This window comes from Atractosteus spatula (genome assembly GCF_055471065.1).
Source record: "Atractosteus spatula isolate fAtrSpa1 chromosome 10 unlocalized genomic scaffold, fAtrSpa1.hap1 SUPER_10_unloc_4, whole genome shotgun sequence".
NCBI lineage: Eukaryota > Metazoa > Chordata > Actinopteri > Semionotiformes > Lepisosteidae > Atractosteus > Atractosteus spatula.
In genome coordinates, this window is record NW_028296624.1 from 22,501 (window position 1) to 45,535 (window position 23,035).

The 23,035-nt window shown below is 49.0% G+C and overlaps 1 non-coding gene and 2 pseudogenes across 1 annotated transcript; 2 read left to right on the top strand and 1 right to left on the bottom strand.

Moving 5' to 3' along the window:
- The first annotated feature begins 503 nt into the window (after positions 1-503).
- Positions 504-622, top strand: LOC148812154 (5S ribosomal RNA; annotated as a pseudogene).
- Positions 623-14,715: 14,093 nt separating this feature from the next.
- On the bottom strand, positions 14,716-14,853 carry LOC148812155 (U1 spliceosomal RNA; annotated as a pseudogene).
- A 6,981-nt stretch (positions 14,854-21,834) lies between these two features.
- On the top strand, positions 21,835-21,953 carry LOC148812156 (5S ribosomal RNA). Its single transcript, XR_016086356.1, has one exon. It is a non-coding gene; the product is annotated as a 5S ribosomal RNA (ribosomal RNA).
- The last annotated feature ends 1,082 nt before the right edge of the window (positions 21,954-23,035 follow it).

Genomic DNA, 23,035 nt, shown 5'->3' on the forward strand with positions numbered 1-23,035 from the left:
ACTTGTCTCCTGGCCGCTGGCTGGCGCCGTGAGATTTAGTACTTGCGCAAGAGACCGGGGGCAGAGCGCGAACGCGGTCCCCCGCCCCCCACAAAGTGTGCGCTCCAGGTTCCCTCTCGGGGCTCTGCAACACAGCGGAAAGGCAGCGAGAAGGAGCCTCTTGCTCTGACGCCGCAAGGCCACAAGAGGGCGGAGGCGCCGCGCGCCCGGCCGACGTGTTGGACTAGTGCGCTTCATGTGCTGAAATAAACATGCGACAGCCCAGAAATGTTTTCAGAGTGCTGTGCACTGGAGGTTTTTGTCTTGTGAAGACTTGCCTTGTGCTCCTCCGTGCAGTTTGTTTGTCCTCCTCCAGTGCGGGACAAGCCAACACAAGGGAGCACATTCGCCAACATAAAGGCACGCAACGCGATTTGGAAAGAGGCTCCTTTCCAAAGAGTTGCACACGAACGGAGCCCCAGCCACACACAGCTTCAAGTAGCGAGTCAGGCGGTGCTGCTTCCGCTTGCGGCCCCACCACCCTGAACGCGCTCGATTTCGTCTGATCTCGGAAGCTAAGCAGGGTCAGGCCTGGTTAGTACTTGGATGGGAGACTGCCTGGGAATACCAGGTGATGCAAGCTCTTGCTCTCTCGGCCAGCAGGAGTTGCCGTTGGTGCCGTAGGCTTTGGGGGGAAAACCTGGAGGATGGAAAGGTGATCTATAGCCTCATCTCTACAGATGTTTTGTTGCTATGGCACGTGTGTGACCCATATAAAAAAAAAAACCCGCTTGTAAAATGAATATCGAAGCTGCCTCTAAATCTGCAAATGAAGATGAATCGATAAACCACTTGTTTTTCAGATAACTATACATATATTCATTTAGTACTGATTTCATTCACTGAGCACGGATACAATAGAGGTACAGCCATTCACTGTTTGACATGTCTGCACTGGTACAGAACCTAGCAATCAGAAAACGGGTGAAACTGTCTTTAGAATTAGCATACAGTACCGAGGCCCCCATGACCAAATAAAGGCTAACCTCGATAATCAGCCTAAATGATGCAGACTACAGCAAAACGACTGACTTTGAAAAGAGAATGAATGTCCGGAAGGAGTAGTGTAACCAGCTTGAAATGCTTCTCCAGACCTCTAACTAAAAGAAACCAGGAACCGGCAGTGGCATCGACTCCTTTCGAACTGGGATCCTATCGCAGCTCATGGTGGCGTAACTCTTCTGTATCCGATGATCCAGTGTGTTGCACTGGCCTGGTCAGCCTGGCCTGGGGGATGGTGCACATAGCACTTTCAGTGCTGGAGGTGTTAATGGGGGAGGTGTTGGAGAGTGGCAGCTGTGGGGGATGGCTGGGTGAGTAGCTGTCAGGGGTTGTAGCTTTTCCTTTGCAGCTTATCCTCTGGGGCCATGATTAAGAGGGACGGCCGGGGGCATTCGTATTGCATTCGTAAATTGCATTTGTTAGTTTTTAAGGAGTAAGAGTGCAGGGGGTTTAAACCTGCAATCCAGTGTGTTGAAGTATTTCACAACACTACCTCTAGCACATCTGGAAATAAATCCTCATAATGATTATTGCCCTTGGCATGTACCAAAAAATCAGTGAGCATATATTTATATATCACTGTGTTGAAGCTAGAGACACAGAATATCTGCAAACACATCCTAAATACAGTGTTCCTGCACCTTTGAACTCATCCAGAATGTATCGTTTTCTGAAAGGGATTGCTGTCAGAATGCACAACTGAATCCCAAACAGAATCTCTAGTCAAATATGATCATTTGTGAAACAGGCAAATGAGTCTCTCAGGGGCCCATTGCTCATTTTCAGACACGTCTGTGATACTTTCACCATGCGTAGAGCAATAGGGATTAAAGATACCAGAGGTAAGGTTTAAAAGTGATTCTGAGGTGCAACACATCAGCGATACAGCTAGGAATCTGAAATGCGGGGTTTGAGAGCCCTTCAGGGAACACTGTACCCTAAAGGTACCAGAAGTCCACTAGTACAAGCATTAAGTCACTGTCACCCCTGTTACAATGTGATTGCTACATATCTTTCATTCGTTTCATTACCTTTGTAGCGGCGAGGCTTAATAATAAGGCAGAATTAAGTGTTTCTGAGCTTCCCAAATGAGGCCCCATTTCTCTGTTCATCTCTGTGGTGCAGCCACAGAGAGACCATTAGTGCAGGGTGATTTAAGGTTTCCTAGGACAGCTCCCAAAGGGGGATGCACTTAGCTAAGCCTGGCTATCATGATCAATGGTCATCCATTGGTGCCTATCTGTCTAGGGAGTGCCAGATGGACATCTGGACTGCATTCCTAAGTGTCAGGAGTAAGTGACTCATATCTCACCTTGATCAACCAATCAGGGACTGGTAGGGCCGAGTAACCCACGTGGGACTCTGATGCCCATGGAACTTTCAGCCAATCAATGAGCTGAAGTTCCTCCAGGTAAAAACAGGCAACACAGAGAGCCTGGGAGATTCAGTGAGATTCAGAAGAGGAGATTCAGAAGGGATTCTGGAGAGGATTCTGTGAACTGTTCTAAAGGGAATTCAAAGGAGAATTCCAGGGCAGGAGCAGAAGGCTCCCAAGGGCAGGACATTCTCGCAGCGCGCCTCCTGACCATCCTGAGACTCAGCCCGGACAACCACGGAACGGCCAGTGTGTCCGAGTGCCAGAACTTTCCTTTGTTCTAAGAGTCTTGAGTGGAGGTTTCCAGAGAGTAACCAGCAGCAGGCCTCGTGAACAGGTCGGAACTGTGGACAGCTGAATCACTATTCAGAACTAGCTCTTCATCAGGAACGAACCGGTCCTCTTCCTGACTTGCTGGGACCCACAGTCATCTTTTCTCCTGTGCGCAAACGTTGCTAGTTAAAGCCAACACTAACTAGCCGGTCAGTGAGCATCAGCAGCGCACCGTCGCAAGCCGCACAGCACAGCCTGGCACCGAGACAGAGAGCGCGGATTGGACAGCAACAAGCCTGCAGCTGATTGTTTGTGCCCGCAGGAGATATGAATCCCCAGAAATTGGATGAGTATTCAACTTCACTGCATTACTGCTCGAGAATTCAATTGTTATCCAAACCAGTTGATATCAATTTAATTCCTAAGAGTTATGTACTTGTTTGAGTATCTAATGTAGAAGTTATAACCAAGTTCATTTATGAAACGGTCTAAATGAATGATATACTGAACGTATGTCCTCTTGATGTGTAACACTTCGTAACTGAATGAATATATATCTTTTGTATTCTGATAACCCTCTCGATAAGATCTGTTAGTTTTATATGCATATTCTATGTATTAATAAATGTATCCTCGTGTATTAGTACCTGTGTGTGTGCGTTGTTTGAGTTATGTCGCATGGTTGGATTCTAAAGCCATCAAAAGAATCAACTTTGTGATTTACTGCTACAATTAATAATTGTCACAGTAAATGCCCAAACCCTACAGAACTGGTGCCTTCAGAGAGCCATGATTACATATTTGGCGTCCCTGAGCCGGTTTTCCCTACAACAGTGTGTGACCTCCTGTCCCAGACTGAGGAAAAGACAGTGAGTCTGTCTCTAAATAATAATAATACAGCGTGGGATCTCTTGTCCCAGCCTGGGGATCAGACAGTGAGCCTGTCTCTCAACAATAATAATACAGTGTGTGATCTCCTGTCCCAGCCTGAGGAACAGAGAGTGACCCTCTCTTTCAGTAATAATAGTACAGTGCGTGATCCCCTGTCCCAGCCAGAAGAACAGACAATGAGCTCGTCTCTCAATAATAATAATACAGTGTGTGATCTCCTGTCCCAGCCTGAGGAACAGTGAGCCTGTCAATCAATAATAATACAGTATGTGATGTCCTGTCTCAGCTTGAGGAAAAGAGAGTAAGCTTGTCTCTCAATAATAATAATTCAGTGTGGGATCTCCTGTCCCAGCCTGAGGAACAAACAGTGAGCCTGTCTCGAAATAATAATACAATGTGTGAACTTCTGTCCCAGTCTGTGGAACAGAAAGTGAGCCTATCTCTCAATAATAATGATATAGTGTGTGATCTCCTGTCCCAGCCTGAAGAACAGACAGTGAGCCTGTCTCTCCATAATAATAATACAGTGTGTGATCTCCTGTTCCAGCCTGAGGAACAGACAGTGAGCCTGTCTCTCCATAATAATAATACAGTGTGTGATCTCCTGTTCCAGCCTGAGGAACAGACAGTGAACCTCGCTCTCAGTAGTAATATTACAGTGTGTGATCTCCTGTCCCAGCCCAAAGGAAGAGACAGAGAGCCTATCTCTCAATAATCATAAAACAGTGTGTGATCTCCTGTTCCAGCCTGAGGAACAGACAGTGAGCCTGTCTCTCAATAATAATTATACAGTGTGTGATCTCCTGTCCCAGCCCAAAGGAAGAGACAGAGAGCCTATCTCTCAATAATCATAAAACAGTGTGTGATCTCCTGTCTCAGCTTAAGGATCAGACAGTGATCTTGTCTCTCAATAATAATAATCCAGTGTGGGATCTCCTGTCCCAGTTTGAGGAACAAACAGCGAGCCTGTCTATCAGTAATAATAGAACAGTGTGTGATCTCCAGTCCCAGCCATAGGAACAGACAATGAGCCTGTATCTCAATAATAACAATACAGTGCGTGATCTCCTTTCCCAGCCTGAGGAACAGACAGTGAGGCCGTCTCTCAATAGTAATAATACAGTGTGATCAACTGTCTCAGCCTGCGGAACAGTGAGTTTATCTGTCAATTATAATAATACAGTGTGTGATCCCCTGTCCCAGCCTGAGGAACACACAGCGAGCCTGTCTTTCAATTATAATAATTCAGTATGTGATCTCCTGTCTCAGCCCAAAGGAAGAGACAGTGAGCCTGTCTCTCAATAATAATTATACAGTGTGTGATCTCCTGTCCTAGCCTAGGGAACAGACAGTAAACCTTTCTCTCAATAATAATAATCCAGTGTGTGAACTCCTCTCCCAGCCTGAGGAACAGACAGCGAGCCTCTCTCTCAATAATAATAATACAGTGTGTGATCTCCTGTCCCAACCTGAGGACGAGACAGCGAGCCTGTCTCTCAATAATAATAATACAGTGTGTGATCTCCTGTCCCAGCCTGATGAACAGTGAGCCTGTCTCTCAAATATAATAATATAGTGTGTGATCTCCTTTCGCAGCCTGAAGAACAGACAGTAAACCTTTCTCTCAATAATAATAATACATTGTATGATTAACTGTCCAACCTAAGGAACTGACAGTGAACCTGTCTCTCAGTAATAATAATACAGTGTGTGATCTCCTGTCTCAGCCTAAGGATCAGACAGTGATCCTGTCTCTCAATAATAATAATCCAGTGTGGGATCTCCTGTCCCAGTTTGAGGAACAAACAGCGAGCCTGTCTAACAGTAATAATAGAACAGTGTGTGATCTCCAGCCCCAGCCATAGGAACAGACAATGAGCCTGTATCTCAATAATAATAATACAGTGTGTGATCTCCTGTCCCAGCCTGAGGAACACACAGCGAGCCTGTCTCTCAATAATAATCATACAGTGTGCGATCTCCTGTCCCAGCTTGAGGAACAGACAGCGAGCCTGTCTCTCAATAATAATAATACAGTGTGTGATCTCCTTTCCCAGCATGAGCAACAGACAGAGAACCTCTCTCTCAGTAATAATCATACAGTATGTGATCTCCTGTCTCAGCCCAAAGGAAGAGACAGTGAGCCTGTCTCTCAATAATAATAATACAGTGTGTGATCTCCTGTCCCAACCTGAGGACGAGACAGCGAGCCTGTCTCTCAATAATAATAATACAGTGTGTGATCTCTAGTCCAAGCCTGAGGAACAGACAGTGAGCCTGTCTCTCAGTAATAATAATACAGTGTGTGATCTCCTGTCCCAGCCTGAGGAACAGTGAGCCTGTCTCTCAAAAATAATAATATAGTTTGTGATCTCCTTTCTTAGCCTGAGGAACAGACAGTGAGCCTGTATCTCAATAATAATAATCAAGTGTGGGATCAACTGTCGCAGTCTGAGGATCACTGAGCCTGTCTCTCAATACTAATAATAGTGATTTCCTGCCACAGCAAGAGGAACAGACAGTGAGCCTGTATCTCATTAATAATAATACAGTGTGTGATCTCCTGTCCCAGCCTGGGGAACAGTGAGCCAGACCCTCAATAATAATAATACAGTGTGATCTACTGTCCCAGCCTGAGGAACAGACAGCGAGCCTGTCTCTCAATAAAAATAATACAGTGTGTGACCTCCTGTCCCAGCCTGGAGAACAGTGAGCAGACTCTCAATAATAAGAATACAGTGTGATCTACTGTCCCAGTCTGAGGAACAGTGAGCCTGTCTCTCAATAATAATAATGCAGTCAGTGACCTCCTGTCCCAGCCTGAGGAAGAGACAGTGAGTTTGCCTGTCAATAATAATACAGTGTGATCTCCTGTCCCAGCCTGTGGAACAGTGAGCCTGTCTCTCAATAATAAAAATACTGTTTGTGATCTCCTATCCCAGCCTGAGGATCAGACAGTGAGCCTGTCTCTCAATAATAATAATAATAATACAGTGTGAGACCTCCTGTCCCAGCCTGAGGAACAGACAGTAAACCTGTCTCTCAATAATAATACTCCAGTGTGTGATCTCCTGTCTTAGCCTGGGGAACACTGAGCCTGTCTCTCAATACTAATAATATAGTGTGTAATTTCCTGCCCCAGCTAGAGGAAAAGACAGTGAGCCTGTCTCTCAATAATAATAATACAGTGTGTGACCTCCTGTCCCAGCCTGGAGAACAGTGAGCAGACTCTCAATAATAAGAATACAGTGTGATCTACTGTCCCAGTCTGAGGAACAGTGAGCCTGTCTCTCAATAATAATAATAATGCAGTCAGTGACCTCCTGTCCCAGCTTGAGGAAGAGACAGTGAGCCTGCCTCTTAATAATAATAATACAGTTTGTGATCTCCTGTCTCAGCCAGGGGAACAGACAGTAAACCTGTTTCTCAATAATACTAATCCAGTGTGTGATCTCCTGTCTTAGCCTGAGGAACAGACAGTGATCCAGTCTCTCAATAATAATAATCCAGTGTGGTATGTCCTGTCCCAGTCTGAGGAGAAAACAGACTGGGACACAGAGAGTGAGAGAGAGAGAGGAGGCAGCACAGAAGATGAGCTCCTAATTTCTTTGAGATTTTATTGTTTTCTGGAACTGAACAAATAGTCTAGGAACAAGGCGACATCTAACAAAACTAAAGAAAACTACAAAAGTAAATAAATAATTTGCCATTGGAAAAAAAAAATCAACAAAGCAAACATCTAAAAAACTGAAGATCAACTATAAGACACAGCTACACCTGAGGATAAAGGACCTGAGGAAAAACTCCAAAAAGAAAAATCCCCAAGAGATGAAGAGAAACAAACAGAAAAGGAATAATTAAAACAAGGAAATAAGAATAAGAAGACAAGAAAGAAAGAAAGAAAGAAAAAGTACACCAAAGGAAACAAGAAGGAAAGGGAAAATAGAAGCAGCATCAAGAGAAGCCAAGAACTCAGCCATCAACACGAAAAACACCTGGTAAGCCCTGTTCTTTCTTCTCCTTTCTTGAAGAGGCCTCTAAAAAATTGAACTGCTTTGCTAGATAAAAGTTTAAAAAGTCTTTAGAAAAAGTTACCTTAAAGTTTAAATTAAACAAAATACCACTTGGGCCCACTACACTCAAAAGGCCAAAGTTGAAGAACCTGTTCCCAAGCAACAGGGGGCTGATTGTATTCAAAACGCCCGAGCCAGGCCGTCTGTTTGCTCTTCTCACCTGGGCCCATTGTATTTAAAAAAGGAAGATGAGTACAGAGCAGAACACAGCCCCACTGGACCAGCCCTGCCCCCTCAGCACAGTACTCCAGTACCCTGAGGACGTGAAAACAGTTAAGACCAGGAAACAGTACAAAGACTCCTGGATGAAAGAAAACCCAGAGACCCTCATTGCTGACTACTGCCAGGCAGGAGAAAAACACATAAAAACCAACCTGCTCTTTTTTACTGAGCATCCGAATGCCTGGCACACAGCTGTGTGTAAGAATTATACAAACACCACCAGAAGGGGCATCAGCAAAGGCAGGCAAATCTCCATAGGGGGCGACAGCGAAGTAGAAGACACTGTCCTGACTGTCAACACCTACCACAATGGTACAGTGATGATACAGGGCAGTGAGGCCGCTCTGGAGCTTTTTGAGGAAAAGTTCACAGACCTTAAAACACAGGCTGACCTGGAGAAACCTCCCCCAGAAACAGGAGAAAGACCCAGCAGCCTGATGACCGCCACACCGGAGAGTTCAGCTCCACCTGACTCGGAGCCCACAAACACAGCCTCAGCCACAGAACAGCCCAGCAAAAGTGTAGCCCTCGGCAACATGGAAACACACCACCCGGACACACACAGCCCACACCAACCCCCCTGTGACCACAGCACAGTGCGCCTCCTGAGAGAGAAACTCTCTGCTCTGGAGCTGGACTTCACTGAGTTCAAGGAGCTGATGCTGGGGAGACTCACAGAGGGGCAGACAGCACAACAGCTAAGAGACGAGGTTAACAAACACAGGAACGAATGTAAAACCTCCAACAAACAGCTCAGGGCACAGATGGAGGAGCTGCTGCAGGACAACAGTAAGCTGCAGTCGGAAGTAGCAGAGCTGAGAGAGGAGCTTCAGCTCGCGGAGAGGACAAGCAAGACTCTCAAAGACCAGCTGAGGAAACTCACTACTTCCCACTGCAGCCCGGACTGCAACAGAACAGCCCTGAGACCCAGAAGACACAACACACAACACCCACCCCCAACCCGCAAAGACACACCCACCTCCACACAACCTGACACCCCTACAACCCCCACCACCAACTCCCACTTACCCAGTACCCCCACCGTAGCAAACACCACACCCACTGCACCCCCCGGCACCCCAAATCCCCTCACAACTCCACTGCCCAAAAGCACATCCACCTTGCCGAACACTCAGGGTGACCCACACACACACCCGGCCCCACCCAACTCCTCCACCTCACACACTGCACCCCCCCAAGCAGCCGCCCGCCCGGCAGCACAGCGCCCCTCCAGCAGACTGGACACCAGAGGCAGACGCATGGAAGTAGCCCTTCTCATCGACTCCAACGGGAGGTACATCGATGAGCACAGGCTCTTCCCGGGATTACAAACAGCAAAGCTCTGGTGTCCGACGACAGAGAAGGCCCTGCAGCTGCTGTCCAGGTCGGTACTGGGAGCCCCTCAGCACATCATCATCCACACCGGCACCAACGACCTGAGGACCCAGAGGGAGCAGGTGGCCCAGTCCATCAGGAGAGTGGCAGAGAGGGCCATACAGGAGTTCCCTCGCGCCCGAATTCTCATCTCCACCCTGCTGCCGAGACAGGACGAGCAGCACCACACCATCCAGAGAATCAATGCCGAGATCTCACGGTGCTGCGCACTGCTCCCAAACGTCTACCTGGCCCATCACTTCACCCTTGGACCACAGCACCTACACGACCATAAACACCTCAAAAAACAGACCATTGGACTCTTCACAAAAACTCTGAAAGACACCACACTGGGCAGACACCCGAACAGCACCCCAGAGAGAAACAGGAGGACTACCAGAGGAATGCCCTAGCACCCACACCCCCAACCCAGACCAGCTCAACCCCCAAGGAACAGAACCAGCACCACCCTACAGCCCTCCAACCCAGACCAACGACCTAACAGGACCAGAACCAGTGCCCCACCCCATGCCCCTCACCCAGACCAGCAGCTGAACCGGACCAGAACCATAACCTCTCCCCACCCAGCACAACAGCAGAGCCGGACCGAGCCCCTCCTGCACAGCTACGCCGCAGCCCTGGCCAGACCAGCAGTCCCGAGCGGTTTGGAGCTGGGAGAAATCCAGCAGCTCCTGAACCTCATCTGCACCCGGCTAATGAGCTGAACTTCCATCACCCACAGCGACAGACAAAAACCCAGCACAATACTTGTTTCTGTCGATGATGTAAATGTCCGACACAAATTTGATACAGTTCCAGAAAACAATAACAACTTGCAAAGATAATTCAAACGATAACAATGAGATCTCTAAAGATAAGTATGTGGAACATTCAGTGTCTGGGCTCGTCAGCATTTGGGCTGAAGAGCACTGATCCTGAATTTATCAAGGATGTAAAGGAGACAGACATCATGATCCTACAGGAGACATGGTGTCGGGGAGACTTGGCTACCCACTGTCCCCCAGGCTACAAGGAGATCATGGTGCCCTCTGTCAAAAAACCCCAAATCACCCGGGGCAGAGACTCTGGGGGGATCATTGTGTGGTACAGAGCGGAGCTCAGTCACTCCATACAATTAGTAAAGAAAGAAGAGTCACGAGTTTGGCTTAAAATCAAAAGAAATACCATCTGTACAGAAAACGAGGTTTTCCTGTGTGCTGTCTACATCCCGCCCTCAGAATCCCCCTACTACAGTGAGGGAATTCTCCCCAGCCTCCACAAGGAGATCGGTCACTTCCAGGGCCAGGGAAACGTGCTGCTCTGTGGTGACCTCAACGCACGAACAGGCACACTGGCAGACTTCACCAGCACACAGGGAAATACTCACATATTCGGACAATCCCCTCTGTACCACACACCGGTCACCTCACACAGGTGCAGCCATGACACCACGGTCAACAGCACCGGGCGCGAGCTGCTGCAGCTCTGTCAAGGGCTGGATCTGTACATCGTCAACGGCAGGACTAGAGGGGACTCTCTAGGCAGGTTCACCTACAGCTCAGCTCTGGGCAGCAGTGTGGTGGACTACGCCATCACCGACCTGGACCCCTCCTGTATCAGTGCCTTCACTGTCAGGCCACAAACTCCCCTCTCCGACCACAGCCAGATCACACTCTACATGAAGAGAGCACACCAGTACAGAGACACACTGACACAGCCCAGCCAGCTGTATGACCTCAACCAGGCATACAGATGGGACACAGACAGCCTGGACAGATACCAAACTGCACTGGGCCATGACGAAATTCAGACACTGATGGACACATTCCTAAACACTCCGTATCAAACCAACAAATTAGGCATCAACTTGGCCACACAAAAACTAAATCACCTATTCCACAAACTAGCATCAAAATCTAAGCTAAAAACAATTAAATCAAAAAACTACCAAAAAACAAAAGCAAAAGAAAAGTGGTTTGATACGGAGTGCAAAAACATCAGAAATGCACTACGAAAAGTCTCAAATGAAAAACACAGACAACCACACAACACAGATCTGCGCCTCAGGTACTGTGACATGGTAAAACTTTACAAACACACGCTGAAAAAGAAAAGAAACACATACATAGACAAACAACTTGCAGAAATTGAGGAGTCACTAAATCAGAACTGTTTCTGGGAGAAGTGGAACAACTTAAACAAATCAAAACCAGAAGAATTGGCCATCCAAAATGGAACAATCTGGCAAACATACTTTGAAAATCTCTATGAAAAGCTCCCAAATACAAATCAATCAGACCAAAACACCATTTATGAAAAACTCAACATTTTGGAATTGGCTATCAAAGACAACCAAAACCCCTTAGACTCCCCAATCACTGAGCAGGAGCTACTGGACAAACTCCAGGCCCTCAGACCACGCAAAGCCTGTGGCCATGATGGTGTCATAAATGAGATGCTGAGACAGAGCAGCCCAAAGTTGCAATAAGCCCTGCTCAAACTCTTCAATCTCATCATGACAGCTAGATGTTTCCCCGAGGCCTGGAACCAAGGACTGATCACGCCCATCTATAAGAGTGGAGATAGACTCGATCCCAACAACTACCGGGGCATCTGTGTGAACAGTAACCTGGGGAAGGTATTCTGCAGTATCCTAAATACACGAATACTGGCCTTCCTTACCGAACAGAATGTCCTGAGTAAAAGTCAGATTGGCTTCTTGCCAGATCACCGCACATCTGATCACATTTACACCCTGCACACACTGATAGACAAACACGTCCACCAAAAACACAAAGGAAAAATTTTTGCCTGCTTTGTCGATTTCAAAAAAGCATTTGACTCGATTTGGCATGAGAGATTGTTTTATAAACTACTCCAAAGCGGCATAGGGGGCAAAGTGTACGACATAATTAAATCAATGTATTCAGAGAGCAAATGTGCAGTGAAAATTGGAAACAAAAGGACTAAATTCTTCACCCAAGGCCGCGGGGTGAGACAGGGCTGCAGCCTGAGCCCAACACTGTTCAATATCTATATCAACGAATTAGCAGGAATGTTGGAGCAGTCTGCAGCTCCTGGTCTCACACTACACGACACAGAAATCAAGTTCCTGCTCTACGCAGATGACCTGGTCCTGCTGTCGCCCACAGAACAGGGGCTGCAGCAGAACCTGGCACTGCTGGAGCAGTACTGTCAGACCTGGGCACTGACAGTCAATCTGGACAAGACCAGAGTTATGGTTTTCCAGAAGAAAGCCAGACCCCAGGGAAACAGGTACAAATTCACACTGAACAACAACACATTGGAGCACACATCCAGCTACACATATCTCGGTCTCACCATCAGCTCTTCTGGGAGTTTTGACCTGGCAGTGAAGGCACTGAGGGAGAAGGCACTCAGGGCTTTCTACGCAATAAGAAGGAGGCTTCTTCAACATCAACCCACCAACAAGAATCTGGCTCCAAATACTTGAAAGTGTAATCCAACCCATTGCCCTATACGGCAGTGAAGTGTGGGGTCCCCTCACAGACCAGGATTACACCCAATGGGACAAACACCCCACAGAAACTCTGCACATGGAGATCTGTAGAAACATCCTCCATGTGCAGAGAAGAACTCCTAACAACGGGTGCAGGGCCGAAAAAGGGCCAGTACCCACTATTGATAAACATACAGAAAAGAATATTCAAGTATTGGCTACACCTAAAAAACAGTGACCAAAATTCCTACCACCGCAAAGCCCTGCTGAGCCAAGAGTTGAGCCCAAAACAGAGCCCCCTGAGCCAGCTGGTCCTGAGGCTCACCGACCTGAGCCACACCGACACTAACCAGCCTCAGGACAGCACTGCTAGAGCACCACAACCCAGACTCAACCACATCACAGCACAGATCAAACAGCAATATCTCACACACTGGGACACACACACACAGACACAACATAAACTGGAATGTTACAGAACCTTAAACAGACAATACACACTAGCTGAATATTTGACCAAAATAAAAAATAACAAACAGAAACAGACCCTGACGAAGTACAGGCTCAGTGACCACAGCCTGGCCATAGAAACTGGGCGACACAGGCAGACCTGGCTGCCCAGAGAGGACAGGCTGTGCTCCCACTGCCAGTGGGGAGAAATAGAGACAGAGGTGCACTTCCTACTGCACTGTGACAGATACTCTGGGATTAGAGAAACATTCTTCCCTAAATTCAGAAATCTAATCCCAGAGTTCCCACACCTGCCAGAATCACAACGGGTCCCAATCCTACTGGGAGAGGGAGGAGGGAAGTCAGTTGAACTGGCAGCCCAGTATGTGATCTACTGTCACAGCCTGAGGAACAGTGAGTCTGTCTCCCAATAATGCTCCAGCCGCCTACAGAATATGTCAATATATTATAATATGTCTTTGTTGTAAATGTCTGTAATATGTCTGTAGACTTTATTTTACTTCTATTTTTGTTTTGTTTCATGTAAATATCATTACTTTCATTTGCTTTGGCAACACTGATTGTACCCATCGGTCATGCTAATAAAGCACCTTGAATTGAATTGAATTGAATTGAGAGGAGAGCGGAAAGTGCTTCCGGGTCTCGAGGAAGAAAGCAAGCACCGCGGGCAGGCCACGTGTACCTGCTCCCAGCCAAGAGGCCAAGGAGGCAGAGAGAGAGGGAGCGGATAGCGCTTCCGAGTCTCAAGGTGGAAAGCAAGCACCGCGGGCAGGCCACGTGTACCTGCTCCCAGCCAAGAGGCCAAGGAGGCAGAGAGAGAGCAAGAGAGAGAGGGAGCAGATAGCGCTTCCGAGTCTCGAGGTGGAAAGCAAGCACCGCGGGCAGGCCACGTGTACCTGCTCCCAGCCAAGAGGCCAAGGAGGCAGAGAGAGCGAGAGAGAGAGGGAGCGGATAGCGCTTCCGAGTCTCGAGGTGGAAAGCAAGCACCGCGGGCAGGCCACGTGTACCTACTCCCAGCCAAGAGGCCAAGGAGGCAGAGAGAGAGGGAGAGAGGGAGAGAGAGAGAGAGAGAGAGCGGATAGCGCTTCCGAGTCTCGAGGAAGAAAGCAGGCACCGCGGGCAGGCCACGTGTACCTACTCCCAGCCAAGAGGCCAAGGAGGCAGAGAGAGAGGGAGAGCGAGAGAGAGAGGGAGCGGATAGCGCTTCCGAGTCTCGAGGAAGAAAGCAGGGACCCGTGGCAGGCCACGTATACCTACTCCCAGCCAAGAGGCCAAGGAGGCGGAGCAAGAGAAAGGGGGAGAGGAGAGGAGAGGAGAGAGCAGAGAGAGAACGTTGCTGCCGGATCCCACCCAGCTCAGCTGCTGCTGCTTGGCCTTAACCCCCTAGGCTCAACCTAGAGCGATACCAGCTCAAGCACTCTTCAGGATCTTCGATAGCCTTCTAGACCTTTGGAAAGACAAGAACTGCGGGCATGCCACTTGAACTTGATCTTAGCCAAAAGGCAGAGAAGCGAGGGGAGAACGCACGAACGCAGTCCCCCACTACCAGAAATGATGCAGTCGAGATTCCCACATTTGGGGAATTCGCAGGGGTCAGCACAGCCGGAGTGCAATGGCCGAGTCTCGCCCTGGGTGAACCGATTTATGATTTTTAAGAACTTTATTTTCTTTTCACAAAAAAGTACAGGACATCACAATTTAGAAAGCTTTACATTAATATACATACTTAAAACAGTATATATGATCACATCTCATTACATTTTGACACGGTACCAGTTACATAGCAACAATTTCTTTTTTTCTGGTGCAAATCACATTCTTTACTTAAACATGATAATGTTTTTCACAGTTTCTTGAGATATTGACCTATGCTCTCTATTTCCCACAGATTTTCTGCTTCCTCCCTCCCTTCTCTCCACAGATCTCTGAGGTAATAGTTCTCTCGGGTGATGAACAGGGCCAGGCTACCTGCTGCCTTGACTGGGACCTCGATGCCTTTGAACAGCCCCATGTTCCTCACTCTCCACAGGGCGTCTTTCCCACTGTTCACCACGGCCCAGATCCTGTCAAACACGTCAGGAGGAAGTTTGACAGGAGAGATGCCGTATATGACGAAAGCAGCGGTCAGGGTAAATTGGGGCGAGAGAGCCTGCAACCAATCTTCAAACTGTGCCCAGAAGGCCTTAGCAAAAAAGCAGGACCACAGGAGATGGGTCACAGTCTCCTCCTCGCCGCAGCCCACCCTAACGCAGCGAGGGCTGGGGGTGAGGCCCCTACGGTACAAGAAAGTTCGTACCGGTAAGCACTGGTGGACGACACTCCAGGCTAAATCTCTGTGAATGTTGCACAGAAACTTAGAGGATGTGTGTTTCCACACCTTCCTTGTTTGGGCTGATGTTAAAATGCCCACAGGGGTCTGCCTATTGTTCTGGGGTGCAACGAAATCTTCCAGTTTTTGGACGCTGACATCTCGGAGGGGAATATGGCCAATTGGGTGAGATCTTAGAAAACTTTTAACTGTCCCATAAATTGCAGGGCATGTGTCAGAGAGTGGGACATCCAGCTTGGGTCTGACACCCCACACTCTGAACACCTCCCTACCTATCCAGAGCCTGGAAAAATAAGTCCAGGTACGCGCTGCAGGTGCTGTTGCAAAGCCTCTCAGCACAGAGACCAGGAAAATGCACAGCAGCTTCGTAGCAATATCTGGGACAGACTTCCCCCCTGAGGGTAGCGGCCTGTACATTATTTCCCTTCTGAGTCTTTCCTGCTTCCCACCCCATAGAAATTGAAACATCAATCTCCTCAGCACCGCCGCAACACGGTGTGGGATTGGGAAGGTAGAAGCCAGAAAAATCAAGACAGGCAAGAGCTCAGCTTTGATGACCAGCACCTTCCCTGTCATGGTGAGGTCTCGGTCCTTCCATTGCATCAGTTTTTTGTTTAAGATTGGCAATTTGTTTTGCCAATTTACTGTTCCCATCTCTTCTCCAAAATACACCCCCAGGACCTTAATTCTCTTCTCTTGCAGCCTGAGATCGTGTCCTTCTTTTGGCTCCCTCCAGTTCTGATAAAAAATCTCACTCTTAGATTTGTTAATTTTTGCAGAGGAAGCCAAAGAGAAACAATCACAGCACTGCAGAGCTCTGCTAATTGAGGCATTGTCAGAGAGGAGCAGGGTGACGTCATCCATGTATAGAGATGTCTTTACCTCTCCTCCCCCACTTCCAGGCACTGGTATCCCATTAATGGCCTGATCCTGGCGCAAGGCACAGGCTAAGGGCTCCATAGCCAAAACGAATAACAAGGGGGATAATGGGCAGCCCTGCCTCACCCCTGAACAGACTTCAAAGGGGCATGATCTACTGCCATTTACCATTACTCTGCTGTTGCTACCTGTGTACAGCAGGTTAATCCACTTTCTCATGATGGGGCCAAACTTCATGTGCTCAAGTACCGATGTTAAGTACTGCCGGTTTAGGCGGTCAAAGGCCTTTTCTAGGTCTACACCTAAAATGCACAGAGGGAGGGAGCGATCCTCCGAGTACAGACAGACATCCCTCAACAAGGCCAGGTTGTCGCTCATCAGGCGTCCTGCTATCCCACAAGTCTGTTCTTTCCCTACCAGTGAGGCCACTACATTTTGTAGGCGCAGGAAAAGGGCTTTGGACAGGATCTTAGTGTCCACGCCTAACAGGCTGAGGGGTCTCCAGTTCTTTATGTCATTCTTTGCTCCTTTCTTAAACAAGAGAGAGATAGTGCCTTCTCTTAAGGAGTCAGGCAGCAATTCTGTCTTATAGCTTTCCTCGAATAGGAGCAGTAGCGGATCCTGAAGCAGATCCCAAAAGGTGCAATAAAATTCTTTAGGGAGCCCGTCAGCACCCGGAGTTTTCCCCTTCTGTAAGCTCTCCATAGCCTGTCTCAGCTCTTCTACTGTCAAATCCCTCTCTAGTACTTCCCTATCTTCTTCACTCAAAACGTTTTCTAGCTTTGAGGTGAAAAAATGAATTTCTTCATCCTTTACCTCTGTAGAGCTGTACAGTCTTGAGTAGAAGGCCTCGGTGCAGGAGAGGATAGCACTCGGCTCTGTTCTCTCTCGTCCCTCCTCATCAACTACACTTTCCATGACTGACTTGGAGCCTACCACTTTCCTGAAAAAGAAGCGAGTACACTTCTCATTTTCTTCCAAGAACTGCACTCTGCTTCTTAACAGCACTCCTCGACTACTTTCTTCGGCTATGCTCCGGATGTCCTTTTTTAAAAGAGTGATATCCTCGAGCACATCGAAGCCACTGTGCAGCATCGTGTAGAGACGCTGCAGCTGCCTCTGTTTCCTGGCTAGCACTCCTCTCCGTCTGGCAGCAGCCTTCCTTCCCTCAGCCATGAAAAAGGCCTTTGTCCTCACCTTCACCTCCTCCCACCACTCTCCTACTGACCCGTACAGACACTGCAAGGACAGCCACTGTGATAGTTTCTCCTTGTAGCGGGATACTACCCCCTCGTTCTCTAGCAGCTTTGTGTTGAGTTTCCAGAGGCCTGGGCCAAAGACAGTCCCGCCCTGGAGTTCCACTCTACACCCTAAAGCCTGATGATCTGAGAAGAAGACAGGCTGAAGAGTGACCCCAACAACTTTCACTCTCGCTGAGACAAAGCAATAGTCAATTCTGGAGCTGCTATTCCTCCCTGACCATGTATATCCTGCTGTTGTGGGATATATACATCTATATGTGTCTGAGAGTTTAAAGTCTTGAACTAAGTTTTGCAGGGCCAGTGAGCTGGAATCCAATTTTATCGGAGAGCTAGACTGCCTGTCTGTGTGCTCTAAGATACAATTAAAATCCCCTCCCACTATCACGTCTGTGCTACATAACAATAGGGGAGAGAGTGCCTTGAGTAGCTCCACCCTTCCTCCCACGTCAGTAGGACAATACACATTGATTAGCCGCAGGTTAACGGTCCCCCATTCCACATCCACACACAGCAACCTGCCATCTATGACCCTCTGAATACTTTTCAATTTGAAAGCCCATCCTTTGAAAAGAATGGCCACGCCAGAGGCTCTGTTGTTATTGTCCCCTGACCAAACAGAAAGCCCTTTATCCCACCTATCTTCAAAGCTTTTATACCTCTCTTGATAGGCTAAAGCACACTCCTGCAACATCAACACATCTCCCTCTCTCTGCTGGAGGTAATCAAAGACAGACTGGCATTTAACTCTGTCATTGATACCTCTGGTGTTAAGAGAAATTATGTTTAGAGCCATATTACATAAGAAAGTGGAGCCAGTCTTTACAAAACACATTTCTCTTCTGTCTCACCTGTTACCTTCTTCTTTTTCTTTTTCTTCTTACCAATTTCCTGCCAGCCATCCTCTGAATGAGCCTTCATCAGGGTGGCAGCAGTAAAAGCGTTCACAGAGTCCATTTCAAGGAAGGGGGTAGAGGGAGGGGTGGAGGGGTTCCAGCTGTCCCCATCGCCATGCTCTCCTTCCTCCTCGCTCGGGGAGAAAACAGAGTCATTTTTCCTTTTCCTTACGTCCAGCTCCTGGGAGCACTGAGGGGAAAGGGGTGCAGCCGATGCACCAGTCTCCTCTTCCCCCTCACCCACCAGCTGCTGCAGATCCTCCGTGATGGACTGGATGGAGGAGAGGAGGGCATCTGTAGCACTTGCAGAGTCTGGGAAAAGCAGCTCCGCTGAATCCTGGGTATCCTCGCTGGACCCGCTCCACCGGGGGGCCCCACACTGGCCCTCGTTCTGAGGAGCAGGAGTGGGGGAGGGGTCGCTGTTCTCGGGGGTTTTCAAACCCTCGTGCTTGTCTGGTGCAGTCTGCGGTTGTGGGGGGGTAGTGGATCTCTCTTCCACTGGCCCCGGAGCCACAGCAGGACTGATCCTGGCTGGAGGCTGAGAGTCTTTGTCCAACAAGGGTTCTTTGTTTGACTTGTTGTTTGCTTTGGCTTTTCGGGCCGGTTTGGCTGAAACAAGCACTGCCTCATCCTTTCTCATTTTGAGTTTATTGGCGTAGGCGTGAGGGCAGTTCTTAAAAACGTGTCCTTCCGAGCCACATAAATTGCACTTTGGCAGCATTGAACAGTCAGAGGCTAAATGTCCCTGTTTGCCACAGGTCTTGCAGCATTTCACAGTGCAGGACGATGCCAGGTGTCCCACAGCACCACAGCGCCGACACACCTTTGGTTGTCCCACATAAAAAACATAGCCATTGCAGGCGCCCAGCCGGATTGTAGAGGGCAGGTGCCTTAAGCCTCCATTTACATTGTCCGGTAGCAAGCGAACCTCGAATTTCCTTGCTCCTGTTTTTATACCGTCAACATCTCTAACCTCAGTTCCATGGTGGACGGTGCAGTACTGGTTAAGCCAGGTGTGAATGTCTTCCGTCTTTGCCAGTTCCGAGAACATAACAACATGCACGGTTTTCCTCTCTCTCTGTGTCAAAGGCTGCAAGTTGATCTTCTCAAGAGCAGGAACTTTCCCTCTTTTTGCCTCAAACACATCCACACATTGTTCAAACAGAGGATAGGTAGCAAATACAACCTCAAATGCTTTCTGACCTGGGAGAGCGAAGATGAAATCCAAGTGCCGAGGTTCAAAGCCAAGTTCCTTCTGCAACACTTTTCTGCTGAACTGCATACGATCCATGAAGAGGTCATCCAAAAGCTCAAAACGCACAGCATTCTTGCGGGATCCAAAAGTTGCCATTTCGTGAACTGCAAAACAAACACTATTTCCACAAAACAAGAAAACAATCCAACAACTCCACCTGCCAGGTAAGTATGAGCTGTACAAGCCCCTGCAAGCGACCCGCACCCACAGCACAAATCGCGCAGCCTAGGCCAGCTCCTCGCCCCGCACGCCACCGCCTCCTGCTGGGCCCACTCTTTCGCACACTCACACGCCACCCTAACACTCAAAAGTGTGGGCAAAACGAGAAAACTAGCGCGCCGTTTCCTACACATCTGCAGTCGCCATTGCGCATTCGCAGCATGTCCCGGGACGCAATTCGGCCTCATTTGCATAACACCAGACCGGCAGATCGCTACGCAAGCTCGCGTCGTGCGCCTGCCACACACCGAACAAACACCGGAGCCTTTTCAGCAATTTCCAAAAAACGGGCCTGCTCGCCTGCCCACAAGGCTCCGTCTCTTACCCGCTCTCCAGAGCCTGCTGCCTTCTGTGCTGTTCTCTCGGCACCGCTGCAGCGCACACAACTCCCGCAGCGCGGGGAGAAAGTTTCCACGCTCCGCCGCAGGGAAGGCTCGCTCCGTGCGCACAAGTCCTTTCAATGCCAGTTCAACAAGTGCTCCGCATTAGCAGCGTCGGGGCTCCGGTGTGTCGCACCTCACCTCACCTCGCACAGCCCCCTCCTTGAATGTCTGGCGCTGGGCATGCCCCGCTCTCCTGCACCTTATCTTATCGCGTGTGACCACCGACAATGGCCACAACGCCTGGGAATGGCACCCGTAAAGTGTTCATTGGGGCACAGGAACAGCCCGTCTCGTCTCGGGGGCCGGCTTCAAAGACAATACAGCAAACACAGCGGGGCGTGGGAAGAAGACGACACGACACATGCAGGTACATTCAGCTCCAGCGGGAACGAGTCATTTGTCGGTCTTTTCAAGTGCTGGGAGCCGAGTAATCCTTCGCTTGTATTGTTTCTCCCCGGTGACTAGATCTCACCCTGCGACTCTCGACTGGGCTCACCCACGGCAGCCCAGCAGGTGTGAGCCTAGCCGGCACCCGGATGGGAGATTCCCCCCGGAAAAGCTCAGGTTGCTGCTGCTCCTGCAAGAGGTGTGACTGGGACCGGTAGGGAGCGCTCACCCTGCGCTCTGTGTGGCTTTCTTATGCCCCAGCATCCTGATGGCGACACTCTGCTGCACAAACAGGCGCCGTCCTTCAGGGGAGGCGTAAAACCGAGGTCCCGACCCTCCTTGGCCATTAAGAAATCCCAAGGCGTCTCTCAAAAAGAGACGCCGGGGGTGTCACTCTGGTGTTAGTGTTCCCCTTTACCAATCAGTCGGGGTCTCCTCCTAATCCCCGTCTCATATGTAACAATCAATGACGAGGCCCCCCTGTCCCGCGATATTGTACTTGTCTCCTGGCCGCTGGCTGGCGCCGTGAGATTTAGTACTTGCGCAAGAGACCGGGGGCAGAGCGCGAACGCGGTCCCCCGCCCCCACAAAGTGTGCGCTCCAGGTTCCCTCTCGGGGCTCTGCAACACAACGGAAAGGCAGCGAGAAGGAGCCTCTTGCTCTGACGCCGCAAGGCCACAAAAGGGCGGAGGCACCGCGCGCCCGGCCGACGTGTTGGACTAGTGCGCTTCATGTGCTGAAATAAACACGCGGCAGCCCAGAAATGTTTTCAGAGTGCTGTGCACTGGAGGTTTTTGTCTTGTGAAGACTTGCCTTGTGCTCCTCCGTGCAGTTTGTTTGTCCTCCTCCAGTGCGGGACAAGCCAACACAAGGGAGCACATTCGCCAACATAAAGGCACGCAACGCGATTTGGAAAGAGGCTCCTTTCCAAAGAGTTGCACACGAACGATTCTTCAGTCCCGCTCGGGGGGCACGGAGCCCCAGCCACACACAGCTTCAAGTAGCGAGTCAGGCGGTACCGCTTTCGCTTGCGGCCCCACCACCCTGAACGCGCCCGATCTCGTCTGATCTCGGAAGGTAAGCAGGGTCGGGCCTGGTTAGTACTTGGATGGGAGACTGCCTGGGAATACCAGGTGCTGCAAGCTCTTGCTCTCTCGGCCAGCAGGAGTTGCCGTTGGAGCCATAGGCTTTGGGGGGAAAACCTGGAGGATGGAAAGGTGATCTATAGCCTCATCTCTACAGATGTTTTGTTGCTATGGCATGTGTGTGACCCATATACAAAAAAACCCGCTTGTAAAACGAATATCGAAGCTGCCTCTAAATCTGCAAATGAAGATGAGTCGATAAACCACTTGTTTTTCATATAACTATACATATATTCATTTATTACTGATTTCATTCACTGACCACGGATACAATAGAGGTACAGCCATTCACTGTTTGACATGTCTGCACTGGTACAGAACCTAGCAATCAGAAAACAGGTGAAACTGTCTTTAGAATTAGCATACAGTACCGAGGCCCCCATGACCAAATAAAGGCTAACCTTGATAATCAGCCTAAATGATGCAGACTACAGCAAAACGACTGACTTTGAAAAGGGAATGAATGTCCGGAAGGAGTAGTGTAACCTGCTTGAAATGCTTCTCCGGACCTCTAACTAAAAGAAACCGGGAACCGGCAGTGGCATCGACTCCTTTCGAACTGGGATCCTATCGCAGCTCGTGGTGGCGTAACTCTTCCGTATGAGGAAGTCTGAGGAACAGTGAGCCTGTCTCTCAATAATAAAAATACAGTTTGTGATCTCCTATCCCAGCCTGAGGAACAGACCGTGAGACTTTCTCTCAATAATAATAATAATACAGTGTGAGATCTCCTGTCCCAGCCTGAGGAACAGACAGTAAACCTGTCTCTCAATAATAATAAACCAGTGTGTGATCTCCTGTCTTAGCCTGGGGAACACTGAGCCTGTCTCTTAATACTAATAATATAGTGTGTGATTTCCTGCCCCAGCTAGAGGAACAGACAGTGAGCCTGTCTCTCAAAGATATTAATAATACAGTGTGTGACCTCCTGTCCCAGCTTGGGGAACAATAAGCCAGACTCTCAGCAATTATAATACAGTGTGATCTACTGTCCCAGCCTGAGGAACAGTGAGTTTATCTGTCAATAATAATAATACAGTATGATCTCCTGTCCCAGTCAGAGGAACAGTGAGCTTGTCTCT